The sequence below is a fragment of the Eleutherodactylus coqui genome, chromosome 13, assembly GCF_035609145.1.
Source record: "Eleutherodactylus coqui strain aEleCoq1 chromosome 13, aEleCoq1.hap1, whole genome shotgun sequence".
NCBI lineage: Eukaryota > Metazoa > Chordata > Amphibia > Anura > Eleutherodactylidae > Eleutherodactylus > Eleutherodactylus coqui.
The window spans coordinates 129034496-129054436 of record NC_089849.1 but is presented as its reverse complement, the minus strand read 5'-3'; positions in this window follow the sequence as shown (position 1 = coordinate 129054436).

The window sequence follows — 19941 nt, the reverse complement described above, 5'->3', positions numbered from 1 at the left end:
GTGCGAGCCGATGGGAATGGTATCAGAGACACATACTGAACGAGCCGCAGGACAAGGACAAAACCCGTGCGAGCCGATGGGAATGGTATCAGAGACACATACTGAACGAGCCGCAGGACAAAACCCGTGCGAGCCGCAGGACAAAACCCGTGCGAGCCGATGGGTATGGTATCAGAGACACATACTTAACGAGCCACAGGACAAGAACAAAACCCGTGCGAGCCGATGGGTATGGTATCAGAGACACATACTGAACGAGCCGCAGGACAAAACCCGTGTGAGCCGATGGGTATCGTATCAGGGACACATACTGAACGAGGCGCAGGACAAGGACAAAACCCGTGCGAGCCGATGGGTATGGTATCAGAGACACATACTTAACGAGCCGCAGGACAAAACCCGTGCGAGCCGATGGGTATGGTATCAGAGACACATACTTAACGAGCCGCAGGACAAGGACAAAACCCGTGCGAGCCAATGGGTATGGTATCAGAGACACATACTTAACGAGCCGCAGGACAAGGACAAAACCCGTGCGAGCCAATGGGTATCAGAGACACATACTTAACGAGCCGCAGGACAAAACCCGTGCGAGCCGATGGGAATGGTATCAGAGACACATACTTAACGAGCCGCAGGAGAAAACCCGTGCGAGCCGATGGGAATGGTATCAGAGACACATACTTAACGAGCCGCAGGACAAGGAAAAAACCTGTGCGAGCCGATGGGTATGGTATCAGAGACACATACTGAACGAGCCGCAGGACAAGGACAAAACCCGTGCGAGCCGATGGGTATGGTATCAGAGACACATACTGAACGAGCCGAGGACAAGAACAAAACCCGTGCGTGCCGATGGGTATAGTATCAGAGACACATACTGAACGAGCCGCAGGACAAGAACAAAACCCGTGCGAGCCGATGGGAATGGTATCAGAGACACATACTTAACGGGCCGAGGACAAGAACAAAACCCGAGCGAGCCGATGGGAATGGTATCAGAGACACATACTTAACGAGCCGAGGACCAGAACAAAACCCGTGCGAGCCAATGGGTATGGTATCAGAGACACATACTTAACGAGCCGCAGGACAAGAACAAAACCCGAGCGAGCTGATGGGAATGGTATCAGAGACACATACTTAACGAGCTGAGGACAAGAACAAAACCCGTGCGAGCCAATGGGTATGGTATCAGAGACACATACTTAACGAGCCGCAGGACAAGAACAAAACCCGTGCGTGCCGATGGGTATGGTATCAGAGACACATACTGAACGAGCCGCAGGACAAGGACAAAACCCGTGCGAGCCGATGGGTATGGTATCAGAGACACATACTGAACGAGCCGCAGGACAAAACCCGTGCGAGCCGATGGGTATGGTATCAGAGACACATACTGAACGAGCCGCAGGACAAGGACAAAACCCGTGCGAGCCGATGGGTATGGTATCAGAGACACATACTTAACGAGCCGCAGGACAAGGACAAAACCCGTGCGAGCCGATGGGTATGGTATCAGAGACACATACTGAACGAGCCGTAGGACAAGAACAAAACCCGTGCGAGCCGATGGGTATGGTATCAGAGACACATACTGAACGAGCCGCAGGACAAGGACAAAACCCGTGCGAGCCGATGGGTATGGTATCAGAGACACATACTGAACGAGCCGCAGGACAAAACCCGTGCGAGCCGATGGGTATGGTATCAGAGACACATACTGAACGAGCCGCAGGACAAGGACAAAACCCGTGCGAGCCGATGGGTATGGTATCAGAGACACATACTGAACGAGCCGCAGGACAAAACCCGTGCGAGCCGATGGGTATGGTATCAGAGACACATACTTAACGAGCCGCAGGACAAGGACAAAACCCGTGCGAGCCGATGGGTATGGTATCAGAGGCACATACTTAACGAGCCGCAGGACAAGAACAAAACCCGTGCGAGCCGATGGGTATGGTATTAGAGACACATACTTAACGAGCCGCAGGACAAGGACAAAACCCGTGCGAGCCGATGGGTATGGTATCAGAGACACATACTGAACGAGCCGCAGGACAAGAACAAAACCCGTGCGAGCCGATGGGTATGGTATTAGAGACACATACTTAACGAGCCGCAGGACAAGGACAAACCCGTGCGAGCCGATGGGTATGGTATCAGAGACACATACTTAACGAGCCTCAGGACAAGAACAAAACCCGTGCGAGCCGATGAGAATGGCATCAGAGACACATACTGAACGAGCCGCAGGACAAGGACAAAACCCGTGCGAGCCGATGGGAATGGTATCAGAGACACATACTGAACGAGCCGCAGGACAAAACCCGTGCGAGCCGATGGGTATGGTATCAGAGACACACACTTAACGAGCCGCAGGACAAGAACAAAACCCGTGCGAGCCGATGGGTATGGTATCAGAGACACATACTTAACGAGCCGCAGGACAAGGACAAAACCCGTGCGAGCCGATGGGTATGGTATCAGAGACACATACTGAACGAGCCGCAGGACAAGGACAAAACCCGTGCGAGCCGATGGGAATGGTATCAGAGACACATACTGAACGAGCCGCAGGACAAAACCCGTGCCAGCCGATGGGAATGGTATCAGAGATACATACTGAACGAGCCGCAGGACAAAACCCGTGCCAGCCGATGGGTATGGTATCAGAGACACATACTTAACGAGCCGCAGGACAAGGACAAAACCCGTGCGAGCCGATGGGTATGGTATCAGAGACACATACTGAACGAGCCGCAGGACAAGGACAAAACCCGTGCGAGCCGATGGGTATCACAGACACATACTGAACGAGCCGCAGGACAAAACCCGTGCCAGCCGATGGGAATGGTATCAGAGACACATACTGAACGAGCCGCAGGACAAAACCCGTGCCAGCCGATGGGTATGCTATCAGAGACACACTTAACGAGCCGCAGGACAAGGACAAAACCCGTGCGAGCCGATGGGTATGGTATTAGAGACACATACTGAACGAGCCGCAGGACAAGAATAGAACCCGTGCCAGCCGATGGGTATGGTATCAGAGACACACACTTAACGAGCCGCAGGACAAGGACAAAACCCGTGCGAGCCGATGGGTATGGTATCAGAGACACATACTTAACGAGCCGCAGGACAAGAACAAAACCCGTGCGAGCCGATGGGTATGGTATCAGAGACACATACTTAACGAGCCGCAGGACAAGGACAAAACCCGTGCGAGCCGATGGGAATGGCATCAGAGACTCATACTGAACGAGCCACAGGACAAGGACAAAACCCGTGCGAGCCGATGGGTATGGTATCAGAGACACATACTGAACGAGCCGCAGGACAAGAACAGAACCCGTGCCAGCCGATGGGTATGGTATCAGAGACACATACTTAACGAGCCGCAGGACAAAACCCGTGCGAGCCGATGGGAATGGTATCAGAGACACATACTGAACGAGCCGCAGGACAAAACCCGTGCGAGCCGATGGGAATGGTATCAGAGACACATACTGAACGAGCCGCAGGACAAGGACAAAACCCGTGCGAGCCGATGGGAATGGTATCAGAGACACATACTGAACGAGCCGCAGGACAAAACCCGTGCGAGCCGCAGGACAAAACCCGTGCGAGCCGATGGGTATGGTATCAGAGACACATACTTAACGAGCCACAGGACAAGAACAAAACCCGTGCGAGCCGATGGGTATGGTATCAGAGACACATACTGAACGAGCCGCAGGACAAAACCCGTGTGAGCCGATGGGTATCGTATCAGGGACACATACTGAACGAGGCGCAGGACAAGGACAAAACCCGTGCGAGCCGATGGGTATGGTATCAGAGACACATACTTAACGAGCCGCAGGACAAAACCCGTGCGAGCCGATGGGTATGGTATCAGAGACACATACTTAACGAGCCGCAGGACAAGGACAAAACCCGTGCGAGCCAATGGGTATGGTATCAGAGACACATACTTAACGAGCCGCAGGACAAGGACAAAACCCGTGCGAGCCAATGGGTATCAGAGACACATACTTAACGAGCCGCAGGACAAAACCCGTGCGAGCCGATGGGAATGGTATCAGAGACACATACTTAACGAGCCGCAGGAGAAAACCCGTGCGAGCCGATGGGAATGGTATCAGAGACACATACTTAACGAGCCGCAGGACAAGGAAAAAACCTGTGCGAGCCGATGGGTATGGTATCAGAGACACATACTGAACGAGCCGCAGGACAAGGACAAAACCCGTGCGAGCCGATGGGTATGGTATCAGAGACACATACTGAACGAGCCGAGGACAAGAACAAAACCCGTGCGTGCCGATGGGTATAGTATCAGAGACACATACTGAACGAGCCGCAGGACAAGAACAAAACCCGTGCGAGCCGATGGGAATGGTATCAGAGACACATACTTAACGGGCCGAGGACAAGAACAAAACCCGAGCGAGCCGATGGGAATGGTATCAGAGACACATACTTAACGAGCCGAGGACCAGAACAAAACCCGTGCGAGCCAATGGGTATGGTATCAGAGACACATACTTAACGAGCCGCAGGACAAGAACAAAACCCGAGCGAGCTGATGGGAATGGTATCAGAGACACATACTTAACGAGCTGAGGACAAGAACAAAACCCGTGCGAGCCAATGGGTATGGTATCAGAGACACATACTTAACGAGCCGCAGGACAAGAACAAAACCCGTGCGTGCCGATGGGTATGGTATCAGAGACACATACTGAACGAGCCGCAGGACAAGGACAAAACCCGTGCGAGCCGATGGGTATGGTATCAGAGACACATACTGAACGAGCCGCAGGACAAAACCCGTGCGAGCCGATGGGTATGGTATCAGAGACACATACTGAACGAGCCGCAGGACAAGGACAAAACCCGTGCGAGCCGATGGGTATGGTATCAGAGACACATACTTAACGAGCCGCAGGACAAGGACAAAACCCGTGCGAGCCGATGGGTATGGTATCAGAGACACATACTGAACGAGCCGTAGGACAAGAACAAAACCCGTGCGAGCCGATGGGTATGGTATCAGAGACACATACTGAACGAGCCGCAGGACAAGGACAAAACCCGTGCGAGCCGATGGGTATGGTATCAGAGACACATACTGAACGAGCCGCAGGACAAAACCCGTGCGAGCCGATGGGTATGGTATCAGAGACACATACTGAACGAGCCGCAGGACAAGGACAAAACCCGTGCGAGCCGATGGGTATGGTATCAGAGACACATACTGAACGAGCCGCAGGACAAAACCCGTGCGAGCCGATGGGTATGGTATCAGAGACACATACTTAACGAGCCGCAGGACAAGGACAAAACCCGTGCGAGCCGATGGGTATGGTATCAGAGGCACATACTTAACGAGCCGCAGGACAAGAACAAAACCCGTGCGAGCCGATGGGTATGGTATTAGAGACACATACTTAACGAGCCGCAGGACAAGGACAAAACCCGTGCGAGCCGATGGGTATGGTATCAGAGACACATACTGAACGAGCCGCAGGACAAGAACAAAACCCGTGCGAGCCAATGGGTATAGTATCAGAGACACATAATTAACGAGCCGCAGGACAAGGACAAAACCCGTGTGAGCCGATGGGTATGGTATCAGAGACACATACTGAACGAGCCGCAGGACAAGGATAAAACCCCGTGCGAGCCGATGGGTATGGTATCAGAGACACATACTTAACGAGCCGCAGGACAAAACCCGTGCGAGCCAATGGGTATGGTATCAGAGACACATACTTAACGAGCCGCAGGACAAGGACAAAACTCGTGCGAGCCGATGGGAATGGTATCAGAGACACACACTTAATGAGCCGCAGGACAAAACCCGTGCGAGCCAATGGGTATGGTAGCAGAGACACATATTTAACGAGCCGCAGGACAAGGACAAAACCCGTGCGAGCCGATGGGTATGGTATCAGAGACACATACTGAACGAGCCGCAGGACAAAACCCGTGCGAGCCGATGGGTATCGTATCAGAGACACATACTTAACGAGCCGCAGGACAAGGACAAAACCCGTGCGAGCCGATGGGTATGGTATCAGAGACACATACTGAACGAGCCGCAGGACAAGAACAAAACCCGTGCGAGCCGATGGGAATGGTATCAGAGACACATACTTAACGGGCCGAGGACAAGAACAAAACCCGAGCGAGCCGATGGGAATGGTATCAGAGACACATACTTAACGAGCCGAGGACCAGAACAAAACCCGTGCGAGCCAATGGGTATGGTATCAGAGACACATACTTAACGAGCCGCAGGACAAGAACAAAACCCGAGCGAGCTGATGGGAATGGTATCAGAGACACATACTTAACGAGCTGAGAACAAGAACAAAACCCGTGCGAGCCAATGGGTATGGTATCAGAGACACATACTTAACGAGCCGCAGGACAAGAACAAAACCCGTGCGTGCCGATGGGTATGGTATCAGAGACACATACTGAACGAGCCGCAGGACAAGGACAAAACCCGTGCGAGCCGATGGGTATGGTATCAGAGACACATACTGAACGAGCCGCAGGACAAAACCCGTGCGAGCCGATGGGTATGGTATCAGAGACACATACTGAACGAGCCGCAGGACAAAACCCGTGCGAGCCAATGGGTATGGTATCAGAGACACATACTGAACGAGACGCAGGACAAGGACAAAACCCGTGCGAGCCGATGGGTATGGTATCAGAGACACATACTTAACGAGCCGCAGGACAAGGACAAAACCCGTGCGAGCCGATGGGTATGGTATCAGAGACACATACTGAACGAGCCGTAGGACAAGAACAAAACCCGTGCGAGCCGATGGGTATGGTATCAGAGACACATACTGAACGAGCCGCAGGACAAGGACAAAACCCGTGCGAGCCGATGGGTATGGTATCAGAGACACATACTGAACGAGCCGCAGGACAAAACCCGTGCGAGCCGATGGGTATGGTATCAGAGACACATACTTAACGAGCCGCAGGACAAGGACAAAACCCGTGCGAGCCGATGGGTATGGTATCAGAGACACATACTGAACGAGCCGCAGGACAAAACCCGTGCCAGCCGATGGGAATGGTATCAGAGACACATACTTAACGAGCCGCAGGACAAGGACAAAACCCGTGCGAGCCGATGGGTATGGTATCAGAGGCACATACTTAACGAGCCGCAGGACAAGAACAAAACCCGTGCGAGCCGATGGGTATGGTATTAGAGACACATACTTAACGAGCCGCAGGACAAGGACAAAACCCGTGCGAGCCGATGGGTATGGTATCAGAGACACATACTGAACGAGCCGCAGGACAAGAACAAAACCCGTGCGAGCCAATGGGTATAGTATCAGAGACACATAATTAACGAGCCGCAGGACAAGGACAAAACCCGTGTGAGCCGATGGGTATGGTATCAGAGACACATACTGAACGAGCCGCAGGACAAGGACAAAACCCCGTGCGAGCCGATGGGTATGGTATCAGAGACACATACTGAACGAGCCACAGGACAAGGACAAAACCCGTGCGAGCCAATGGGTATGGTATCAGAGACACATACTTAACGAGCCGCAGGACAAAACCCGTGCGAGCCAATGGGTATGGTATCAGAGACACATACTTAACGAGCCGCAGGACAAGGACAAAACTCGTGCGAGCCGATGGGAATGGTATCAGAGACACATACTTAATGAGCCGCAGGACAAAACCCGTGCGAGCCAATGGGTATGGTAGCAGAGACACATATTTAACGAGCCGCAGGACAAGGACAAAACCCGTGCGAGCCGATGGGTATGGTATCAGAGACACATACTGAACGAGCCGCAGGACAAAACCCGTGCGAGCCGATGGGTATGGTATCAGAGACACATACTTAACGAGCCGCAGGACAAGGACAAAACCCGTGCGAGCCGATGGGTATGGTATCAGAGACACATACTGAACGAGCCGCAGGACAAGGACAAAACCCGTGCGAGCCGATGGGAATGGTATCAGAGACACATACTTAATGAGCCGCAGGACAAAACCCGTGCGAGCCAATGGGTATGGTAGCAGAGACACATATTTAACGAGCCGCAGGACAAGGACAAAACCCGTGCGAGCCGATGGGTATGGTATCAGAGACACATACTGAACGAGCCGCAGGACAAGGACAAAACCCGTGCGAGCCGATGGGTATGGTATCAGAGACACATACTTAACGAGCCGCAGGACAAGGACAAAACCCGTGCGAGCCGATGGGTATGGTATCAGAGACACATACTTAACGAGCCGCAGGACAAAACCCGTGCGAGCCAATGGGTATGGTAGCAGAGACACATACTGAACGAGCCGCAGGACAAGAACAAAACCCGTGCGAGCCGATGGGTATGGTATCAGAGACACATACTTAACGAGCCGCAAGACAAGAACAAAACCCGTGCGAGCCGATGGGTATGGTATCAGAGACACATACTTAACGAGCCGCAGGACAAGAACAAAACCCGTGCGAGCCGATGGGTATGGTATCAGAGACACATAGTTAACGAGCCACAGGACAAGGACAAAACCCGTGCGAGCCGATGGGTATGGTATCAGAGACACATACTTAACGAGCCGCAGGACAAAACCCGTGCGAGCCAATGGGTATGGTAGCAGAGACACATATTTAACGAGCCGCAGGACAAGGACAAAACCCGTGCGAGCCGATGGGTATCAGAGACACATACTTAACGAGCCGCAGGACAAAACCCGTGCGAGCCAATGGGTATGGTAGCAGAGACACATACTTAACGAGCCGCAGGACAAGGACAAAACCCGTGCGAGCCGATGGGTATGGTATCAGAGACACATACTTAACGAGCCGCAGGACAAGGACAAAACCCGTGCGAGCCGATGGGTATGGTATCAGAGGCACATACTTAACGAGCCGCAGGACAAGAACAAAACCCGTGCGAGCCGATGGGTATGGTATCAGAGACACATACTTAACGAGCCGCAGGACAAGGACAAAACCCGTGCGAGCCGATGGGTATGGTATCAGAGACACATACTGAACGAGCCACAGGACAAGGACAAAACCCGTGCGAGCCAATGGGTATGGTATCAGAGACACATAATTAACGAGCCGCAGGACAAGGACAAAACCCGTGCGAGCCGATGGGTATGGTATCAGAGACACATACTGAACGAGCCGCAGGACAAGGACAAAACCCCGTGCGAGCCGATGGGTATGGTATCAGAGACACATACTTAACGAGCCGCAGGACAAGGACAAAACCCGTGCGAGCCAATGGGTATCAGAGACACATACTTAACGAGCCGCAGGACAAAACCCGTGCGAGCCAATGGGTATGGTATCAGAGACACATACTTAACGAGCCGCAGGACAAAACCCGTGCGAGCCAATGGGTATGGTATCAGAGACACATACTTAATGAGCCGCAGGACAAAACCCGTGCGAGCCAATGGGTATGGTAGCAGAGACACATATTTAACGAGCCGCAGGACAAGGACAAAACCCGTGCGAGCCGATGGGTATGGTATCAGAGACACATACTGAACGAGCCGCAGGACAAAACCCGTGCGAGCCGATGGGTATGGTATCAGAGACACATACTGAACGAGCCGCAGGACAAGGACAAAACCCGTGCGAGCCGATGGGTATGGTATCAGAGACACATACTTAACGAGCCGCAGGACAAAACCCGTGCGAGCCGATGGGAATGGTATCAGAGACACATACTTAACGAGCCGCAGGACAAGGAAAAAACCCGTGCGAGCCGATGGGTATGGTATCAGAGACACATACTTAACGAGCCGCAGGACAAAACCCGTGCGAGCCAATGGGTATGGTAGCAGAGACACATACTGAACGAGCCGCAGGACAAGAACAAAACCCGTGCGAGCCGATGGGTATGGTATCAGAGACACATACTTAACGAGCCGCAGGACAAGAACAAAACCCGTGCGAGCCGATGGGTATGGTATCAGAGACACATACTTAACGAGCCGCAGGACAAGAACAAAACCCGTGCGAGCCGATGGGTATGGTATCAGAGACACATACTTAACGAGCCGCAGGACAAAACCCGTGCGAGCCGATGGGTATGGTATCAGAGACACATACTTAACGAGCCGCAGGACAAAACCCGTGCGAGCCGATGGGTATGGTATCAGAGACACATATTTAACGAGCCGCAGGACAAGGACAAAACCCGTGCGAGCCGATGGGTATGGTAGCAGAGACACATACTTAACGAGCCGCAGGACAAGGACAAAACCCGTGCGAGCCGATGGGTATGGTAGCAGAGACACATACTTAACGAGCCGCAGGACAAGGACAAAACCCGTGCGAGCCGATGGGTATGGTATCAGAGACACATACTTAACGAGCCGAGGACAAGGACAAAACCTGTGCGAGCCGATGGGAATGGTAGCAGAGACACATACTTAACGAGCCGCAGGACAAAACCCGTGCGAGCCGATGGGTATGGTATCAGAGACACATACTGAACGAGCCGCAGGACAAAACCCGTGCGAGCCGATGGGTATGGTATCAGAGACACATACTTAACGAGCCGAGGACAAGGACAAAACCCGTGCGAGCCGATGGGAATGGTAGCAGAGACACATACTGAACGAGCCGCAGGACAAAACCCGTGCGAGCCGATGGGAATGGTATCAGAGACACATACTGAACGAGCCGCAGGACAAGGACAAAACCTGTGCGAGCCGATGGGTATTGTATCAGAGACACATACTTAACGAGCCGCAGGACAAGGACAAAACCCGTGCGAGCCGATGGGTATGGTATCAGAGACACATACTTAACGAGCCGCAGGACAAGGACAAAACCCGTGCGAGCCGATGGGTATGGTATCAGAGACACATACTTAACGAGCCGAAGGACAAGGACAAAACCCGTGCGAGCCGATGGGTATGGTATCAGAGACACATACTTAACGAGCTGCAGGACAAGAACAAAACCCGTGCGAGCCGATGGGTATGGTATCAGAGACACATACTTAACGAGCCGCAGGACAAAACCCGTGCGAGCCGATGGGAATGGTATCAGAGACACATACTGAACGAGCCGCAGGACAAGGACAAAACCTGTGCGAGCCGATGGGTATTGTATCAGAGACACATACTTAACGAGCCGCAGGACAAGGACAAAACCCGTGCGAGCCGATGGGTATGGTATCAGAGACACATACTTAACGAGCCTCAGGACAAGAACAAAACCCGTGCGAGCCGATGGGTATGGTGTCAGAGACACATACTTAACGAGCCGCAGGACAAAACCCGTGCGAGCCGATGGGTATGGTATCAGAGACACATACTTAACGAGCCGAGGACAAGGACAAAACCCGTGCGAGCCGATGGGTATGGTATCAGAGACACATACTTAACGAGCCGAGGACAAGGACAAAACCCGTGCGAGCCGATGGGTATGGTATCAGAGACACATACTTAACGAGCTGCAGGACAAGAACAAAACCCGTGCGAGCCGATGGGTATGGTATCAGAGACACATACTTAACGAGCCGCAGGACAAAACCCGTGCGAGCCGATGGGAATGGTATCAGAGACACATACTGAACGAGCCGCAGGACAAGGACAAAACCTGTGCGAGCCGATGGGTATTGTATCAGAGACACATACTTAACGAGCCGCAGGACAAGGACAAAACCCGTGCGAGCCGATGGGTATGGTATCAGAGACACATACTTAACGAGCCTCAGGACAAGAACAAAACCCGTGCGAGCCGATGGGTATGGTGTCAGAGACACATACTTAACGAGCCGCAGGACAAAACCCGTGCGAGCCGATGGGTATGGTATCAGAGACACATACTTAACGAGCCGCAGGACAAGGACAAAACCTGTGCGAGCCGATGGGTATTGTATCAGAGACACATACTTAACGAGCCGAGGACAAGGACAAAACCCGTGCGAGCCGATGGGTATGGTATCAGAGACACATACTTAACGAGCCGCAGGACAAGACGAAGATTGTGGTGCTCTGACAGACAATGGAGGCTCACTCATTTGAATATGTCTGAAGTGATACTATTATATGACTCGCAGGCCCACGCCGCCCGTCTTGTCCCGTGTCACTAGAAGTAGAGTGCCATCCAGGCCGTATCGCGTCAGACCAAATGTAACGCTGCCGAATACATACCCCAGCAATGCTATTAGATGGTATGGCAATCGGTGGTCGGGAGAAGAAGTGGGCGTTTTTAGGCTACATCGCCCATGTGACTGCGTGGGGGCCTGCGAGTAATAACCGGTCGGTTTTGCTCTTATACACATTTGCTGAAGCGGCTACTGACTGATAGTCCTGGGATATTCTGACCAGTCACACGTCAAGGACTTATACCAGATTACACAATAGCTCTACTCTAATGAGCCTCCATTGTCTGTCAGAGCACACAATCCTCGTCTGGTCCTGCGGCTCTTTAAGTATTGGTCTCTGATACAATACCCATCGGCTCGCACGGGTTTTGTTCCACGCTCCTGCCCTATAATTTATGTGTTTTGAAGAATATTAATAGAGTTGACATTTTCGTTAGGTCCTGGCTGTGAAGGCGTTCTATTCGTTAATTGGACTTTCTGCTTCTGTGAACGAGAGTAAATAATTCAGGTGACCAGACATCCTGATTTAGGAGGAACAGTCTCGCTTTGGGATGTCTGGTCACCATTAAAGTATTCACTCGGCGGCGCCACAGCCGGATACACATGCCGACAGCAGTGTGTGCATTGCTTCCACTGCCAGTCTCACTCTTACTACTGAGGCCACTGTGGGGAACACTTTTACTACTGCAGCTACCTTGGGGGTCACTACTAGTACTAAGACCACTGTCAGGCATCACTATTACTACTGAGGCCACTGTGGGGAACACTTTTACTACTGCAGCTACCTTGGGGGTCACTACTAGTACTAAGGTCACTGTCAGGCGTCACTATTACTACTGAGGCTACTGTGGGGGTCATTATTACTACTCCAGCTACTGTAGCAGTAACTATTACTACTGAGGTCACTGTGGGGGTCACTATTGATACTGAGACCACTGTGGGGATCAATATTACTACTGAGGCCACTGTCAGGGGTCACTATTACTACTGAGGGCTACTGTGGGGGTCACTATTACTACTGAGGTCACTGTGGGGAACACTTTTACTACTGCAGCTACCTTGGGGGTCACTACTAGTACTGAGGCCACTGTCAGGCGTCACTATTACTACTGAGGCTACTGTGGGGGTCATTATTACTACTCCAGTTACTGTGGCAGTAACTATTACTACTGAGGTCACTGTAGGGATCAATATTACTACTGACGCCACTATGGGGGTCACTATTACTACTGAGGCCACTGTCAGACGTCACTATTACTACTGAGGCTACTGTGGGGGTCATTATTACTACTCCAGCTACTGTGGCAGTAACTATTACTACTGAGGTCACTGTGGGGGTCACTATTACTACTGAGACCACTGTGGGGATCAATATTACTACTGAGGCCACTGTCAGGGGTCACTATTACTACTGAGGGCTACTGTGGGGGTCACTATTACTACTGAGACCACTGCCAATCTCACTCTTACTACTGAGGCCACTGTCAGATGTCACTATTACTACTGAGGCTACTGTGGGGGTCATTATTACTACTCCAGCTACTGTGGGAGTAACTAGTACTACTGAGGCCACTGTCAGGGGTCACTATTACTACTGAAGCTACTGTGGGAGTCATTATTACTACAGCTACTGTGGGAGTAACTATTACTACTGAGGCCACTATGGGGGTCAGTATTACTACTGACGCCACTGTCAGGGGTCACTATTACTACTGAGGCCACTGTCAGGGGTCACTATTACTACTGAGGGCTACTGTGGGGGTCACTGTTACTACTGAGACCACTGTCAGGGGTCACTATTACTACTGAGGCTACCGTGGGGCTCATTATTACTACTGAGGCCACTGTCAGGAGTCACTATTACTACTGAGACCACTGCCAGTCTCACTCTTACTACTGAGGCCACTGTCAGACGTCACTATTACTACTGAGGCTACTGTGGGAGTCATTATTACTACTTTGGCTACTGTGGGAGTAACTATTACTACTGAGGCCACTGTCAGGGGTCACTATTACTACTGAGGGCTACTGTGGGGGTCACTATTACTACTGAGACCACTGCCAGTCTCACTCTTACTACTGAGGCCACTGTCAGACGTCACTATTACTACTGTGGCTACTGTGGGGGTCATTATTACTACTTCAGCTACTGTGGGAGTAACTATTACTACTGAGGCTACTATGGGGGTCAGTATTACTACTCCAGCTACTGTGGGGGTAACTATTACTACTGAGGTCACTGTGGGAGTCACCATTACTACTGAGGCCACTATGGGGGTCAATATTACAACTTGGGGTGCTGTGGGGACACTATTTCCACTGAGGCAACTGTGGGTGTCACTATTACTACTGAGGCCACTGTGGGGATCAATATTACTACTGACGCCACTATGGGCGTCACTATTACTACTGAGGCCGCTGTGGGTTGAATACTACCACTGAGGCCACTGTCAGGGGTCACTATTACTACTAAGACCAATGTGGGGATCACTATTACTAGAGAGGCCACTATGGGGGACACTATTGCTACTGTGGCGGTCACTATTGCTACTGCGGCTACTGTAGAGGTCAATATTATTGCCGGTGTAGGGGCACTATTACTACTGCAGCTACTGTGCGGTCACTATTAGTACTGAGGCCACTGTTGGGCGTCACTATTACTACTAAGGCTATTTTTGGGGTCATTATTACTACTCCAGCTACTGTGGGGGTCACTATTACTACTGAGGCCACTGTGGAGGTCACTATTACTGAGGCCACTGTGGGGGTCACTATTACTACTGTGACTACTATAAGGGTCACTATTACTACTAAGGGCCACTGTGGGGGTCACTATTACTACTGCGGCTACTGTGGGGACACTATTATTACTGCGGCTACTGTAGGGACACTATTACTACTGCGGCTACGGTGGAGGTCACTATTATTACTGAGGCAACTGTGGGGACACTATTTCTACTGCGACTACTGTAGAGGTCACTATTATTGCTGATATAGGGGACACTATTACTACTGAGGCCACTGTGGGGGTATCTATTACTACTTAGTCAACCATGGGGGACACTATTACTACTGCGGCTTCTGTGGAAGTCACTATTATTGCTGGGGCTGATATGAGGGCACTATTATGACTGTGACCACTATGGGAGTCACTATTACTACTAAGGCCATGTGGGGGTCAATATTACTACTGAGGCCACTGTGGGGGGTCACTGTTACTACTGAGGCCACTGCCGGGGGTCACTGTTACTACTGAGGCCACTGTGGGGATCACTATTACTACTGAGGCCACTGTGTTGGTCACTATTACTACTGTGGCTTCTGTCGCGGTCACTATTACTACTGCAGCTGTCGAGGTCACTACAATTGCTGATATAGGGACTGCTATTACTATTGAGGCCAATGTGGTGGACACTATTACTACTGAGGCCACTGTGTGGGTAACTATTACTACTGAGGCCACTGTGGGGGACACTATTACTACTGAGGCCACTGTGGGAGTCACTATTATTGCTGGGGCCACTATGGGAGTCACTATTTCTACTAAGGCCACTATGGGGGGGCAGTATTACTACTGGGGCTACTGTGGGGACACTATTACTACTCAGGCCACTATGGGAGTCACAATTACTACTCAGGCCACAGTGAGGGTCACTATTACTACTTCGGCTACTGTGGGATCACTATTACTACTGAGGCCACTGTTGGTTCACTATTATTATTGAGGCCACTGTAGGGTTCACTATTACTACAGAGGACACTGTGGGGTCACTAATACTGCTGGGGTTTATATAAGGGGCAGTATTACCACTGAGGCCACTGCGAGGGTCACTATTACAACTGCGGCTATTGTGGATGTCACTATTTTTTGCTGGGGCTTATATAGTGGACACTATTACTACTGAGGCCATTGTGGAAGTCACTATTACAACTGCAGCTACTGTGGGGGTCACTCTTACTACTGCAGCTACTGTGAAGGTCACTATTACTACTTCGGCTACTGTGAGGGTCACTATTACTACTACGGACACTGTGGTGAGTTATTATTACTACTGCGGCCACTGTGGGGGATACTATTACTTGTGCAACTACTGTGGCTGTCACTATTACTACTAAGGCCACTGTGGGGCTCACTAATACTACTTCGGCTACTGTGAGGGTCACTATTACTACTTCAGACACTGTGGTGAGTTATTATTACTACTGCGGCCACTGTGGAGGTCACTATTATTAATTATGCCACTATGGGGGCCACTATTACTACTTCAGCTACTGTGGCAGCCACTATTACTACTGCAGCTACTGTGGGAGGGTCACTAATATTGCTGGTTTATGGGGCACTTTTACTACTGAGGCCACTGTGGGGGTCAATAATAATACTGGAGCTACTATGGGCCTCACTATTATTGCTGTGGCTGATAAAGTAGGCACTATTACTACTGAGGCTACTGTTAGGGTCACTATTACTACTAAGGCTACTGCTGGGGTCACTAATATTGCCGGGGGTGATTTACGGGGCACAATTACTACTAAGACCACAGTGGGGATCACTATGACTACTGAGGCAACTATGGGGACACTAATACTACTGAGGACACTGTGCGGGTAACTATTACTACTGAGGCCGTTGTGGGGAGACACTATTACTACTGAGGCCACTGTGGGTTCACTATTATTACTGAGGTCACTGTAGGGGTCACTAATACTACAGAGGATACTGTGAGGGCACTTTTACTATTATGGCTTCTGTGGGGTCACTAATACTGCTGGGGCTAATATAGGGGGCACTATTACTACTAAAGGGCCACTGTGAGGATTAGTATTACAACTGCGGATGTCACTATTTTTGCTGGGGCTGAACTATTACTACTTAGGCCACTGTGGATGTCACTATTACTACTGCAGCTACTGTGGGGGTCACTATTACTACTTAGGGCCACTGTGGGGGTCACTATTATTACTGCGGCTACTGTGGGGACACTTATTACTGTGGCTACTGTAGGGACAGTATTACTACTGCGGCTACTGTGGAGGTAAATATTATTACTGAGGCAACTGTGGGGACACTATTTATACTGCGACTACTGTAGAGGTCACTATTATTGCTGATATAGGGGGCACTATTACTACTGAGGAAACTATGGGGGACACTTACTACTGCGGCTTCTGTGGGAGTCAGTATTATTGCTGGGGCTGATATGAGGGCACTATTACGACTGTGACCACTGTGGGAGTCACTATTACTACTAAGGCCACTAAGGGAGTCACTATTACTACTGAGGCCACTGTAGGTGTCACTATTACTACTGCAGCTACTGTGGTGGTCTCTAATCTTGCTGGGGCTGATATATGGGGCACTGTTACTACTTAGGCCACTGTGAGGATCACTATTACTACTGAGGCCACTATGAGGGTCACTATTACTACTGCGGCTACTGTAGGGATCAATAATATTGCCAGTATAGGGGCACTATTACTACTGAGGCTACAGTGTTGGACACTATTCCTACTGTGGCTACTGCGGGGGTCTCTTTTATTGTTGGAGCTGATATAAGGGGTATTATTACTACTGCAGCTACTGTGGTGGTCACTATTACTACTGAGGTCACTGTGGGCTGACTACTACTACTGAGGCTACTATGGGGGACACTATTACTACTGTGGCTACTGTGGGGGTCACTATCACTACTTCGGCTACTGTGGGGACACTATTATTACTGAGGCCACTATGAGAGTCACTATTACTACTTAGGCCACTGTGGGGGTCACTATTATTGCTGGGGCTAATATAGGGGGCACTATTACTACTGAGGCCACTATGGGGGGCAGTAACACTACTGGGGCTGCGGTGGGAACACTGTTACTAATGAGACCACTGTGTTGTCACTATTACTACTAAGGCCACTGTGAGGGTCAATATTACTACTGACGCCAGTGTGGGGGTCACTATTACTACTGAGGCCTCTGTGGGTTGAATACTACCACTGAGGCCACTGTGCGGCTCACTATTACTACTGAGGCCACTGTCAGGGGTCACTATTACTACTGAGGCCTCTGTGGGTTGAATACTACCACTGAAGCCACTGCGCGGCTCACTATTACTACTGAGGCTACTGTGCGGGTCGCTATTACTACTGCAGCTACTGTGGCGGTCACTATTACTACTGCGGCTTCTGTAGGCGGCACTATTACTACTCAGGCCATTGTGGTGGACACTTTGTTTTACTGTGGCTACAGCGGGGGTCACTATTATTGCTCGGGCTGATATAGGTGTCGCTAATACTACTTCGGCTACTGTGGGGACACTATTATTACTGAGACGACTGTGAGAGGCTGCTATGGGGGACACCATCACTACAGTGGCTACAGGAGGTCACTATTATTGCTGGGGCTGATATAGGGGGCACATTTACCACTTAGGCTACTATGTGAGTCACTATTACTACTGAGGCCACTATGGGGGGCAGTATTACAATTGGGGCTACTGTTGGGACACTATTACTACTGAGGCCACTGTGGAGATCAATATTACAACTGAGGCCACTGTTGGGGGTCACTATTACTACTGAAGCCACTGTGGAGGTCACTATTCCTACTGCGGCTACTGTGGGGGTCACTATTGCTGGTATAGGGGGTGCTATTACTATTGAGGCCCCTGTGGGGGTCACTATTACTTTTGAGGCCACTGTGGGGGACACTTTTACTACTGCAGCTACTGTGCTGGACAATAATATTGCTGGGGCCGATCTATGGGGCACTATTACTACTAAGACCACTGTGGGGGTCACTTTATTGCTGGGGCTGATATATTTGGACACTAAAACTACTAAGACTACTGGGGGAGTTACTATTACTACTTCGGCTACTATGGGGGGTAGTATTACTACTGGGGCTACTGTGGGGTCACTAATACTATTAGGGCCACTGTGGAATCACTATTACTACTGAGGCCAGGTGGGGGTCAATATTACTACTGAGGCCACTGTCGGGGGTCACTGTTACTACTGAGGCCACTGTGGGGGGGTCACTATTACTACTGAAGTCACTGTGGAGGTCACTATTACTACTAAGGGCCACTGTGAAGGTCACTATTCCTATTGCGAGTAAAAGAAATGAAAAAGGAGGGTGGAGCAAGACCCAGTGAGGGTAGTGGAATATTTATGGAGTACACAGAGTTTTCAATGATTGAGTATTTTGAATGGTGGAGGTGCTGCCAACCAGATGACGCTCCACCAGTGTGGGCGTAAGTGTAGCGAAAAGAATGTGAAAAGAACTGGTATGGAGGCGCAACACTCTAAGCTACTAGAAGATGTAGATCAAAGTCCAATGTGTGATGGTGAAAGCACTTCTTTTTTATTATTTTTTCAGAAATTAAAAACCAGCAATGGAATACGCGTTTCGGGGAAGAACCCCTTCGTCAGTTCGGCTGGATAGGACTGTGTGATGAGTACAAATAGATAATGGAGGAGTGATTAACAAAGAAAGGGGAGGAGAGGGGAGAGGAAAAAAAATTCATATGCATAATGAAGTCTCACAAATGTGTCAATAAGAACAATAAATATATGATGAAAACATCGATCTGAACAGTGATAAAATATATATGAGACAAAAAACATAAAAGAATAGGAGCATCCGTACATGTAAATTAACATGAGATTTATACAAAACAAATATCTGTTACAATAGGATGAAGACAATCCGGAGTAAAATACCAATCTTAAAAGTACCAATATGAGAGCGGATGGACTCAAAATCGTGTGGTTGCTTTCAGCTGAATGGGATGACT